The 13,157-nt window shown below is 48.3% G+C and overlaps 1 protein-coding gene across 12 annotated transcripts in view; it reads left to right on the top strand.

Moving 5' to 3' along the window:
* The first annotated feature begins 244 nt into the window (after nucleotides 1-244).
* Nucleotides 245-13,157, top strand: part of SORBS3 (sorbin and SH3 domain containing 3) — an 81,922-nt gene continuing 69,009 nt past the window's right edge. For 2 of the 12 annotated variants that reach the window (XM_083480464.1, XM_083480454.1), the window contains exon 1: nucleotides 245-348. The gene's annotated coding sequence lies outside the window, so the exon portion shown is untranslated. Of the gene's footprint in view, nucleotides 349-3,368; nucleotides 3,765-10,831; nucleotides 10,953-13,157 lie in introns of those variants that run through there. The other 10 variants (XM_083480463.1, XM_083480453.1, XM_083480452.1 and 7 more) reach the window with 9 other exon arrangements.

The raw sequence follows: 13,157 nt of genomic DNA on the forward strand, positions 1-13,157 counted from the left end.
TATTTGCTCTGGCCCTTAAAGACATACACATCTTGTGGAACAATAATGAACCTTCACATTTAAAGAGACCGTTTAACATAAGGCCTCCTCCTCCTCCCAGAGGGGAGGGGTTGTGAGCGGGAGCGGCCTTCCGTGGCGGCAGGGAGGCATATTTGACTCCCTGCATCTGATTGCTTCAGCTGCCGCGGCCAAGCCTTCCAGCTGACCAATTTAAACAGCCGCGGCAGCACTCAGCTCACAGTCTGTTCCTGCTTTCTTTGGATCTCCCTCCCTCTTAGGTCGGCTTCTTTTTGCATATTGACCTTGCCATGGACTTCGGTTGGTCACCTTGGTTGCCCAAGGGGCCTGGTAGGACTTTTTTATCCATTTGGCAAATTGGCACCAGCCTCTTGGTTTTTTCGCCTACCTCGTAGTAATTCGTCACAACTTTCTGGTACTGGCGGTTAGGCATTGGGAATAGGTGTGCTGTGTTGGAGGATTGGGTATGGGCCATCATCTACCCCTCCTCTTTGGATATTCCGTTAAAGGAATCTGGCAGTCGTGGATCCTGTCCGATGCCCTGCTGGTGGCTAGGGCCATGGCACGACCCCCGGTGACGTCATGGGGGAGCTTCCAGTTGTATTTGCACCAACAAGCTCCTCCCATTGATTGCTAACCCTGACATGACTCCCGGCTGTGCGGGTTGGAGTCTGGTATTGCTGTTTCATCCAATGCCTAAGCCAATACTACTCACATGCTGCAACCAATAAAAGTTGTGGCCTAATTTTGCCCATTAACCTAAAATAATGTGTCTGTGTGTTTTATTATACTCCTATGTGGGTGGAGGCTCCTTGACTCACAACTATAGATTCCTGATACTAAAAAACCTGGGAGGCAAGCACTGTTTGAGAAGCCGACACGTAAGTGCAAGGTGATGCAGGGCCAGTGTAGAAATGACTCATTTTTGGCAGTATGGCATGATTTTATTGTTTTTACAAACATGGAGGAATATTGCTGGCTTTTGCCTCATGTTTTTCATTGCCTGTGGGCATTATGAAAAGCGTGAGGAGGGTATAAAAGCTTAATGTAAAGATCTTAATACTGACACTATTGACAGTCTACAACAATTTCTGTGTAATGATTTCATATATCTTCCAGGATTATCTGTTATCATTTATGCTGTATCTGAATGTTGATTTTTTAAAAGTGATTTAATATTTGAAATCTACATTTTAACAGTAAAATTAAACAATCTAAGAACAATCACAATTCCTCTCCTTCCATACATGCATGTGTCTGTTTATGAAATGTGGGTTTAAGTGCACAGGTCTGGATGCCTGCAAGCTCTCAAAATTAGTATTTCATAACCAGACAGAATGAACCAAGCCCTGTGTGTTTGTGTGTCTCTCCAGTTAATGATTTCAATGTTTTGGCTCAATGCCTTGGCTATCTGGAGCCCAGCCTCACTCCCACACTCTTCACTGGAAACACAAGGAGACCTTGTGCAAGCTGTAGGTTGGCATTAACTTGAACTATGGAGTTGTGCAAATGATGTTGGCTTTAGGGGTGGGCCTTGAGAATCCAGATGGGCAGGAACTATAGAGCATTGCTTCATAGAAAGGACAAAGGGGGGGGGGAGCCACCTACTGAAAACCCCAAACACAAAGGACTAATAACGTCACCCGCCATTTATATAGCTCTTTTGGCTCCTCCAGACAACTTATTTATTGAGGCACCATCCTGATTTGCTTACATAAAGCTTATGCAGAGCTTGATTATACCCTGTCTTTATTGTGCAGCTATTTTGCTTTGTCTGTGGGGCAATTAATACAACAATAAACATTCAACTAGGTTTGCTTGCATGGTGCTTATGTCTTTCCATTAACCATTTGTTCATCCCATACTCCCCCCCCCCCCGTCCCATTTCTAACCTTCAAAATTTCCATTGAATGAAACACTTTAGTCTGCTTTAATTGTGCAAAGCTGAATTTCCTGATATGCGGTTGAAGCCCTCCTGCAATATACTGCCTGTCTGGAGGCACCCTTAGAGCCTATGTAAAGTGTTTTCCATACAATGGCTGCGTTCACGCATCATAAAAAGGCAGAGCACCACTAAGCTGATGCACACTGCTTGATTGCTCCTGCTGTGCTCCCCTTCTGGTGCAAGCCAGAGAAACAAGCCAAGAAGCCACAATTAAGCTTGATTTCCCACCCCTATGGGTGGTTTGCTTCTTCCTAGCAAGCCAGACCAGCCTTAAACCCCAATCCCATGTTCACATGTCACAGGAAGCTAACATACGTTTCTCCAATGCAAATAGGGACATCCTACTCCGTAATGATGATGATAATTTTATGATTTATACCCTGCCCATCTTACTGGGTTGCCCCAGCCACACTCGGCAGTTTCCAACATACATAAAAACATAATAAAACATTAAACATTAAAAAAAAAACTTCCCTGTCAGTAATGATCACCATATTGCATAGGGGAACACAGGAATCTGCCTTATACCAAGTCATACCATTGGCTCTTGTCAAAAAACCAGAAGCCTTTTTACTAGGTATAATAGGTGAAGAGTTACCAAGGGAAGATAAAAGACTTTTTATGTATGCAGCAAGAATGCTACTAGCCCAGAGATGGAAGGAAGGAAGGAGAGTACCGAGAAGGATGGCAGGTGAAACGGATGGAGTAGGCAGAGATGGTGAGACTGATGGGGAAGATCTGAAACCAGGAGGATCAAGTCTTTTCTAAAGACTGGAATAAATTTGTAATTTATTTAAAAGACCACTGTAAATAGTTAAAATCTTTGGCAGGGATGTAAAGTCACTTGTAATGTGAACTTTTTTATGGTAATTATGGTTATAGATAAGGGTAGATAAGGGTAAAAGATTCAGTAAATTTAATCTTAAAGATGGAAGCATGGAGGGAGGGAAGGAGGTCTAAGGGTTCGAAAGAACGCTGTGCAGTGGCACCTCGGGTTAAGAACTTAATTTGTTCTGGAGGTCCGTTCTTAACCTGAAACTGTTCTTAACCTGAAGCACCACTTTAGCTAATGGGGCCTCCTGCTGCCGCTGCGCAATTTCCGTTCTCATCCTGAAGCAAAGTTCTTAACCCGAGGTAATATTTCTGGTTTAGCCGAGTCTGTAACCTGAAGCATCTGTAACCTTAGGTACCGCTGTATTTTAATGTTTGAAATGGTTTTGTTTTATATGTATAACATTTTTCAAAAACTTAATAAAAAATTATTTACACACACTAATATAATAATATAATATAAATCTCTCGCCCTCCATAAAAACACACCTGGAGGGCACCAGGGATGTTGAAGCCATGGCTGGGCGCTCTTCCTCCCCGCGAGGTGCGAGGCAGGCGGGCTTCTTCCAGCCCCGGAACGTGGCGCTTTCCTGACAGGCCTCCCGCGCTCCACGCGTGTCTGTGGGAATCCCCTGGCATGGGCGTGGCCAAACTGGGGGGGGGACACGGGACACACCGAGTTATCTGTGGCGCAGTTTTTGTTTCTTCACTTGGCTGAGGGGCCCGCTGCGCGTGGACGCGGCACGCGAGGAGCGCCCCCGCCGCCGCCGCCGCCTCAGGGCCTTTCCGGGGCCGGGCCGCCTTCGCGCGCGCTCCGCCTTGCGCCTCTCTCTGCCGCGCCGCCGGCCCCTCGCGCCTCCTCCGCCCGCACACTCGCACGGCGCGGAGGCGAGTCCGCGGGAGAAGCGGCGCCTGGCGACTCCGGCTCCGCAAAGCAGCGCGGGATCCGCCGCCGAGACTTCTGCGGGAGGTAGGACCGGGCGGCGCTCTTCGTCTGCGCCAGGAAGCTCGTGTGAATGAGCAGCGGTTGCGGGTCGGGGCGGCCCGTCTGCCGAGGGCGAGAGGGGCGCGGAAGGACGCCTCCTTCTCCGGCCAGAGCCGCCCTCGCTCGCTGGCTCGCTCCCCGGGCGCGTCTGAAGGGGAACCCACGAGTTGCCTAGAGGTCGCGAAGGCTTCCCGAGTGCCAGGAGGGATTTTTGTTGCAACCACATTAATATGCCGTCAATTAAGTGGATTCCTATCCCCCCCCCGATGCTTTTTGGGGTAGAGTTGTGGTGATTTGGTTGCCCCTCCGCAGGTAGAAAAATAACGTTTATAGAGGACGTAGGAAGAAGTGAAGTGGCCCCGACAGGATTGACAATAAATTCAAGAGGCACTGACTTAGTCCTCCCGGAGAGGCTGGCGCACGGCAGCTCCCAAGATTGCCCACCGCGGAGCAGGCTGCCTGCCAGGGATGGTGTCCGAAGGGCCACATTCACCCCGATTTCGCCTGCTGTCCATTTTCTGCTTGCAAGTCTAACTAAATCAGGAAAACAGGAGCGGGGGGGGGGCACAGCAGGGTGTTGGAAAACCTAGCATGGAAGCATAGATACCCTGAAAGCTGTATGGCAAGTGGAAGGTGTTTTATTTTACAAGCAGATGAGCTTTGAAGAAAATTGTACTTTGTAGGTGCAGCAAATGGAACTGGACCTCAGGGCTGCTTTCTAGCTACCAAAGTGGATTAGGGTTTGGGAACAAACTAGAAATAAATATTTCAATGGAACATTAAAACATATATATCTGTGGGGGAAATTGTGGGTCTGTGCTTGGCAGAACTTGCATATATGATTGAGTATATTGGAACCAGCCAGACCTATGCTTAGATCTGATTATTTATTTATTTATTTATTGGGGCATTTATTTCCTGCCCTTCTAGTGTAAATATACCAAGCAGAGTGGCTGGCTGACAACATATCAAAATTGCAAATGCATTAAAATAGCAGAAAACTCTACAGCAGCTAAAAAATCCTAAAGACGTTGGGCTGGATTCAGCTAACCTGGTGCACTAGAAGGCAGCTCAGGGACTCGCACTGCTGCAGTGACCCTCCTGCTTCCCCCAAATCTGCTCTGTTGTGTTGGGAGAACCCGCAGAACAGTTCACAGGGGGGAGAGGGAAAATTGTTCCATCTGATAAGCAGAAATACTTGTGCTGATGGAATGGCTGTATTCATGTGATGCTGAATCCTACCCATTGTTCCAGGGGTTCTGTTAAGGCCTGGAAATTGCATATAGCCAAATCCTTGGAGCCGCCCTGTGGCTGGCAGGTGGGTGGGGTGGGTGCGGGGAGAGGGCGTCTCCAGCACTCCCACAGCCCTGCCCACAGCGGGACTTGCCCAGCACGCAAGGCCTGGAGCTTCAAAGCCCTTTTTGTACTGGGTAACCACGAGTGGCCCCGGCGTGTGAAGAGCTTTTCAACGCTTCGCCTTGCTTGGGACTTGAGTTGCACAGTTTCAACCAGCCATCCTTCAGCCGTGTACGGTTGAAATTGCCCAAGTCACATGCGTGTAAAACGAGAGTTTACTGTAATAGAGGAGGAGCCGGCAGGAGCGTTAATGGCTACCTAGAGTAGTACAGGCAGTGGATTGTCAAGGCGACAGCAAAGAGAAGAGCAGAGGGGCCTGTTACACCTCGTAAGAAGTACAGCCACCGCAAACCCCCAGCCTATATCATCCCAGTGTGTGTTCACAAATCAGAATCCTCTTTGGCCTCCTTTGTCAAAGCGCCCACACTAGGTGCTCCTCAGTCTGTTCTTGAAATGCTCCAAGGAATGAGATTCACCTTCATTCCCAATTAACCATTTATTTCACTGGTTCTTAAAATATTTCTTCAGTTACCCTTTTCCTTTTATTTAAACGCATCATTGCTTGTTTTGTGCCTTAATAATAATAATAATAATAATAATAATAATAATAAATTTTATTTATATCCCGCCCTCCCCAGCCGAAGCCGGGCTCAGGGCGGCTAACAACACTAAAATAGTGCAACATTATAAAAACATCAAAGAATTAATTAAAATCAAAATTGATGGCAACCATAAACTAAAGTATTGTAAAGATTGCCAAAGGAGGGAGTCAGGCTGCGCCCTGACCAAAGGCCTGGTGGAACAGCTCTGTCTTGCAGGCCCTGCGGAAAGATGTCAAGTCCTGCAGGGCCCTTGAATCTTGTGACAGAGCATTCCACCAGGTTGGAGCCGCAGCCGAAAAAGCCCGGTCTCTGGTTGAGGCCAGCCTAACCTCTCTGAGGCCTGGGACCTTCAAGATGTTTTTATTTGAAGACCGTAAGTTCCTCTGTGGGGCATACCAGGAGAGGCGGTCCCGTAGATACGAGGGTCCTAGGCCGTATAGGGCTTTGAAGGTTAAAACCAGCACCTTAAACCTGATCCTGTACTCCACCGGGAGCCAGTGCAGGAGTAATTCATACTTTCAATTTTTGCTGACGTCTGTCTGTGTTCTCCCATGTGGGGTTTCCCCTCTTCCTGGGCTGCTTATAATAATCTTCAACTTTTCCTTTCTACAGTGGGCTTTCTGGTGCTCTTTATCTTTCTAACCCTCCTCAGAATTCTTTCCAGTTTGTCAACTTAGCAAAGGCACTTCTGTTTGCTCAGAGGGTCATGGGGTGGTCTGAAACTGGCGCAGTTTTCATGGTTGCTCTGCAGCAAATTGGCTTTTGATCTAAGGTCAGGAGACTCGTAGATTTTGTTTGAAAAACTCCTGAGATGCACCCGCCCTTTCTGCTTCCCGCCTCAGTGTTTCTACTAAAGAATAGGCATAGGGCCGCCAACGCCACACGCTTGCAAGGGGCTAAATTTTAAGTAAGGGCGGCTATTCTTTTTGTCAGGAGCCCTGCAGGGCCCGGAGTCCCCACCCATTCATATGTGACCATCCTTCAAGGAGGGGATCTGTTTCCTTCTGAGCGCCTTCTGGGGGGCAGGAGCAGAGGCCGAAATGGCCAGCACGGTCCCTGTATTTTCCTCCTGTGTACAGGAGGCTAGTTTCTGCAAATGCTCACACAGCCCTGACCAACGTCTGCCCAGGCAAAAGAGGCATCCTCAGATTTACCAGAGCACAGTCCAGCTAGGCAGAAGCACACCAGGGGGGTGGGCAGCAGCAGCAGGAGGTGCATCTGCCGAGAGTCTGTTTCAACTTTCTACCAAACCATGTAAAGCCTTCTCCTGCACTTAATCATTATAATAATAATTTATTATTTCTACCCTGCCCATCTGGCTGGGTTTCCCCAGCCACTCTAGGTGGCTTTCAACAGAACATTAAAAACAGAATAAAACTTCATACATTAAAAACTTCCCTAAACAGAGCTGCCTTTAGATGTCTTCTAAAAGTTGGATTTTTGCTTATTTCCTTGATATCTGGTGGGAGGGCGTTCCACAGGGTGGGGGCCACTACTGAGAAGGCCCTCTGCCTGGTTCCCTGTAACCTCACTTCTCGCAGTGTGGGAACCGCCAGAAGGCCCTTGGCGATTGGCCTCCATGTCTGGGCAGAACAATGGGGGTGGAGACGCTCCTTCAGGTATACTGGACCAAGGCCGTTTAGGGCTTTAAAGGTCAACACCAACACTTTGAATTGTGTTCGGAAACGTACTGGGAGCCAATGGTAGGTCTTTCAAGACCGTTGTTATGTGGTCTTGGCGGCCACTCCCAGTTGTAGTTTCCAGGTCACCTTCAAAGGTAGCCCCACATAGAGCGCACTGCAGTAGTCCAAGCGAGAGATAACCAGAGCATGCACCACTCTGGCAAGACAGTCTGCGGGCAGATAGGGTCTCAGCCTGCATACCAGATGGAGCTGATAAACAGCTGCCCTGGACACAGAATTGACCTGCACCTCCATGGACAGCTGTGAGTCCAGAATGACTCCCAGGCTGCACACCTGGTCCTTCAGGGGCACAGTTACCCCATTCAGGACCAAGGAGTCCCTCACACCCACCTGCACCCAGTCCCCCCCCAAACAATACTTCTGTCTTGTCAGGATTCAACCTCAATCCGTTAACCGCCATCCATCCTCCAACCACCTCCAGACACTCACACAGGACCTTCACCGCCTTCACTGGTTCTGATTTAAAAGAGAGGTAGAACTGTGTGTCATCCGCATACTGATGAACATCCAGCCCAAACCCCCTGATGATCTCTCCCAGCGGCTTCATGTAGATGTTAAAAAGCATGGGAGAGAGGACGGAACCCTGAGGCACCCCACAACTGAGAGCCAAGGGGTCTGAACACTCATCCCCCCAACACCACTTTCTGGACACGGCCCAGGAGAAAGGAGCGGAACCACTGTATAATTGTGCCCCCAGCTCCCAACTCCTCTAGGTGTTCCAGAAGGATGTTATGGTCGATTGTATCAAAGGCTGCTGAGAGATCCAGCAGAACTAGGAAACAGCTCTCACCTTTGTCCCTAGCCTGCCAAAGATCATCGACCAGCGCAGCCAAGGCAGTTTCAGTCCCATGATGTGGCCTGAATCCTGATTAGAAGGGATCCAAATGTTCCACATCCTCCAGGTGTGCCTGGAGTTGTTCAGCAACCACTTGCTCAATCACCTTGCCCAAGAATGGAAGATTTGAGACTGGGCGATAGTTGGCCATATTGGCCAGCTCCAAAGATTTTTTTTTTAAGAAGTGGTTTAATGACCGCCTCTTTCAGTGGGTCTGGGAAGGCTCCCTTGCAGAGAGAAGCATTCACCACCCCGCAGAGCCCATCGCCCAGCCCTTCCAGGCTCGCTTTTATAAGCCAGGATGGGCAAGATCAAGGAGACAGGTGGTCAGTTTCACTAGTCCAAGCAGCCTGGCCACATCCTCGGAGGTAACTTGTTTTCCAGTCGTCCAACTGGCTTTCAGCATGTCTTTCGTGAGGTCCCCACTTATTCCGTATCACATCCTTAACCCTCTCAGCCAGTTTTTCTATTCAGCTTATCTGTCTTTGTCCTGTCCACTCACCACTGTTCTTCTTGCTCACAGCTTCTCCTTCCTCGTTTGCTGATCTTCCTTTCTTTGTTCTTCCTAAGGTTCCTGTGGCTTAGGGCCCACTGTTTCCTCTGCTCCTTCGTCCTGCCTCCGGACTCGCTGCCACTTTGATCAGGAGCACCCCACGTACTGCCCTTAGAAGTTGATGGACTACAGCAGCCATCGTTCCTGGCCCTTGGCGATGGGGCTGATGGGAGCTAGAGTAAACAACATCTGGAAGATTCCATGTTGGCCACCCCTGCTTAGTTTGTTTCATCCTGGGCTCTTCCTTTTCTAGAACTAGTAAGGAGAGCAAACCCCATCATTTCTCACCATTGGACATGCTGGGATGGATGGGAGTTGTAGTCCAGCAATATTATTGTTGTTATTATTATTTATTAAACTTATACTCCGCCCTATACCCGGAGGTCTCAGGGCGGTTCACAACAAGACCACAACGTATAAAATCAAATATCTGAAGGGCCACAGTTTCCCCACCCCTCTTCAACACCTTGTGTGAGGTTTTCCTAGCCCTGCTCACTGGCTGCAAGGCACACCATACCTTAAAGCACACACACACCTGAGTCTTGGAAGCTGTTGTTACTCCTCACAATTCGCAGAACCCTTAGCAAACTACAGTTTCCAGGTTTCTCCTTTGGGGGTTGGGGTGTATGATATATACACAACCATGTTTTACTAATAATTTAGACGCGGCCCTGTTTGGAAACATGCTGTTTGCAGTTTCCCTCCTCACCAGTTCTGTGCTATTTTTCTAGGAAAAGAGGTGCCAGAACTCACCATGAACGCCTTCCTTGTCCCTGAGAGGTGCTGGAACTGAGTTCCTGCGAGTTCTGGCCCTGCCAGTAATGGTCAGTTTGTGAACATGATGTGAACTGATACCCCAGCAGGTCAGGTGGTGAGGGCTGGGAGGGGGTTTGCAGAAGACAGACAGGCAAGCAAAAAGCGAATGGCAGCTTTCAGTCCTTTGTTTAGTCCATGATTAGATCAGGTGTATTCTGGGAAGGGCCTATGGCTCCGCTGCAGAGCATGGGCTCTTTGAGAAGAAGCAAGACTTTCCCTTTCCTCCCAAGAAACATTATGTATTATTTGTACAGATAGCATTGACCATGCAGCTGCAAGGAGCTGTCTTTAGAGCAGGCTTGTCGCTCTACGCCAGTCTTGGCCCGTTCTCCTTGACCTCAGCCACATGCACACAAGAAGTCTCCCAAAGGGAGGGTGTCCTGTTCCCACCAAGCACCTGCTTTGTGAAGCACATCCTCCCTTGACATCTCCCCTTGATGCCAGCTAGCCAGGAAAGGACTCTGCAGCAGCCTGGAGAGCTGCTCTCTGTCTGCCTAGATAGTGCGAGCCATGGGGGAACCGACTTGCTGTAAAGCAGATTTGTATTCTTTGCTCATTGCCTAATCATCTGGAGGCATCTGGCTGTAGGTGTTTGTGGAGACCAGATACATGAGTGCTCTTAATGCACAGTATTTGGTTTTTGAGCAGGCTGCTCAGGTGCAAAAGGGGAAGGGGCTCTAGTAGCTGTGCAGAAGAGGGGATTTCAGCAGGTGTCACATGACAAGCTGAACAGGGTAAAATTCCCTCTTCTGCATAAATAGTATTAAGAAAGGAGTGTTGCTCTGTGGCAGAACACCAGCTTTGCATGCAGGTCGTCACAGGTTTGATCCCCAGCATAGGCAGGTGGTGCTAGGAGAGACCCCTGCTTAAGACCCTGGAGTAGCTGCTGCCAGTCAGTGTGGCAAATATTAAGCTAGATGGACCAATGGTCTGATTCAGAAGAAGGCAGCTTCCTGTGTTGCCATTAAAGGCGTAGGAGCCCTGTCTTCTTGGGTATTTGACCGCCCTATCTCTCAGTCTGTTGTCCGAGGTAGAGAGATATTTTGCAGAGGAAACATCCAGTCTGAAGCCAAAGAGGGCAGTTGCTAACACTGCTCAAGGATAAACGTTAGCCGTGCAATCTGGGGGTGGGGTGGGGAACATTTGGGTGGGGAATGGAAATGTTTACATGGAAAGCAGAAAGGAACAACAGAATTGGCTGCAACAAGTAATGAAATCCAGACCGCCCCCACCCTGCAAGAAAGGGCCATGCCAGCATCTCCCCAGAGGGAGCCAGAAACTTTGCAAAAGAAAGATAAGTAGGTTGGGGTGAGTAATGCTGTGGCTGGAGGCATGTTTATTGGCACCTGGTACTTGGGGACACCCCCCTTCGTAGTGGTTTGGAGAGGGGGAGTGAGGCTTGGTTCTCAGGATGGTGGGACGTGGCACACTTGCAGGGACTGGGGGTGGGAATGGATTTGGCACCTAGGATCACACGGCGGCCAAAGCCTGTCTACGTAGGAGAGCCACATTGCAAAAATCTTCACGCAGCTCAGAATGGAAAACACAGCCGTGCTGTGGCTGCTCCCCTCCTCCCAGACCCACTTTCCAGCAGCTCCTGCTGCTCTTTCTGAGAGTGTTTGGGCTCTCTGTCCAGGCTGCGTGTCTCTGAATCCTGCTTGCTGGGAATACTAGTGAGGAGAGGGCTTTTGCTCTCAGGCCCGTCTTGTGGCTTCCAACGTGCATCTGCTTGGCGACTAGGAGAATGGGATGCTGGATCAGACACAGCTTTGGTTTGTTCTAGCAGGGCTCTGCTTATAAGGACAGAGGGCAGGTCTCTGGTCAAGGACACCTGGTGCAAAGTCTGCCTCTGACAGTGGCCCAGTGGGTAACTTGGGGCAAATCACTATATTTGCATAAGTCCCCACATACATACAGATTTATTCCATTTGTTTCATAGGTTAGGTGAAGTGGAATAAAAATTATAAAGCATGTTGACATGTCAGAGTGCCAAATAATGCAGCAAAAACACTTTAAAGACTGGCAAGTGTATTATGGCATAAGCTTTTGCAGACTACCCCACTGGAAATAATGAGCTGGAAGCATTGTTTTTCAATATTTTGGGTCCCCTGATGATTGACCACTCACATACAGGGATGGGGGAGCTCTGGGTCCAGCTTGCTAGCCAGATCCTATTCCGGACCTCACCCCTGAGTTGGGAGAATCACCAGGATAACAGGAAAGACCCTTGTCTTAAGAGACTTTGGACAGCCATCATATTTCAGGGAATATTAGGTTAGAAGGATTAAAAGCCAACCTGCTAGTATAATACTGTTACCTTATTCCACCTTCAGAAATAACCAAGCAGAGTAGCATTGCTCAATGGGAAGAGCTCCCCACTTCTCTTCCATTTTTCAGTTAATCATGCACCCCATGTGTGTGGGCAAGCAAGCAGCCTTCTAAAAAATTGGTTGCCATGATATTTGAGGTCTTGTTTGCAAGGCAAGAGCTGGGCCAAGAAAACAAACCATAGCATATTTGCTCCTAGCAGTTTTGCCCATCCACAATACTTACTTGAGATTATAATATAGAGCAACCTTCAAGGCTGGGCATATAACTAGGAATGGGGTAACCTGTCAATTTTGCTTTCTCTTGTTTTCTCATTTTTCCAGTCTTAAGCTCAGTTCCTCACATTTCTACATTACTTTAAAAAACAAAACAAAAACAGCTCTCAATTTTTTTTAATCAGTGTTTAGGTTCTGCTACTATGCACATGCTTCTATGCGGTTTTGCCTGATATACTTTTTTTTGCAAACTGTTCGCCTTTATAATGCATTTATGTTACTTTTGCTGACATGTGCATTTCTATGCAGTGTTTACTTGGGTGTTCACGTTGCTTGGCTGGAGAACTGCATTGCAAAATTTAGAGAAGTGCAAGTGTCAAAGGATAGCTGTATTTTGGTTTGTGTAATGTTTGAAGAAGTGCAATTTAGGTAGGTATGCATTAAAATGTGAACCGAATTGAATTGCTCCCCTAATTGAATTGTAACCCAGCCCCAGCCCCGTTATGCCTTTGTATGCACTGAGTAAGCGAGGGGCAGCATCACGACTTGGGTGGACAGAGAAGTTACCCAAATAGGAAATTGTATCTTAATAGCATCTTTAAGCAGGAGTGGTTGCTTAACAACAATAGCTAATAGTATATTTAAGGAACATAGCTCTTAGCCCCCTCACTTTCACTGCTGCCGCCCATGTAATTTCTTGTTTGTCACCCTGTGGACATCTCCCTCCCATCTGTAGTCAGCTGAAAAAGCAAGAGGAACAAAGATCAGCTGGTAGCACGAGGCTCTTTTCTCTCTCCTCAGCAGAAACATCGACTTCCCCTCCCACCCATACACTTCTGCCCTGAAAAAAATAGGGACTGGCAGCAAAATGGAGCAAAATGCGGCAGTGAAGTACAATGCATGAGCTGATCTGGGTGGGAGGGAGATAATACTCTGAGGCTGCCCATCCATATTTGCTTGACAGCCGCCT

This window comes from Podarcis liolepis (assembly GCF_965112155.1).
Source record: "Podarcis liolepis genome assembly, chromosome: 16".
Taxonomy (NCBI): Eukaryota; Metazoa; Chordata; class Lepidosauria; order Squamata; family Lacertidae; genus Podarcis; species Podarcis liolepis.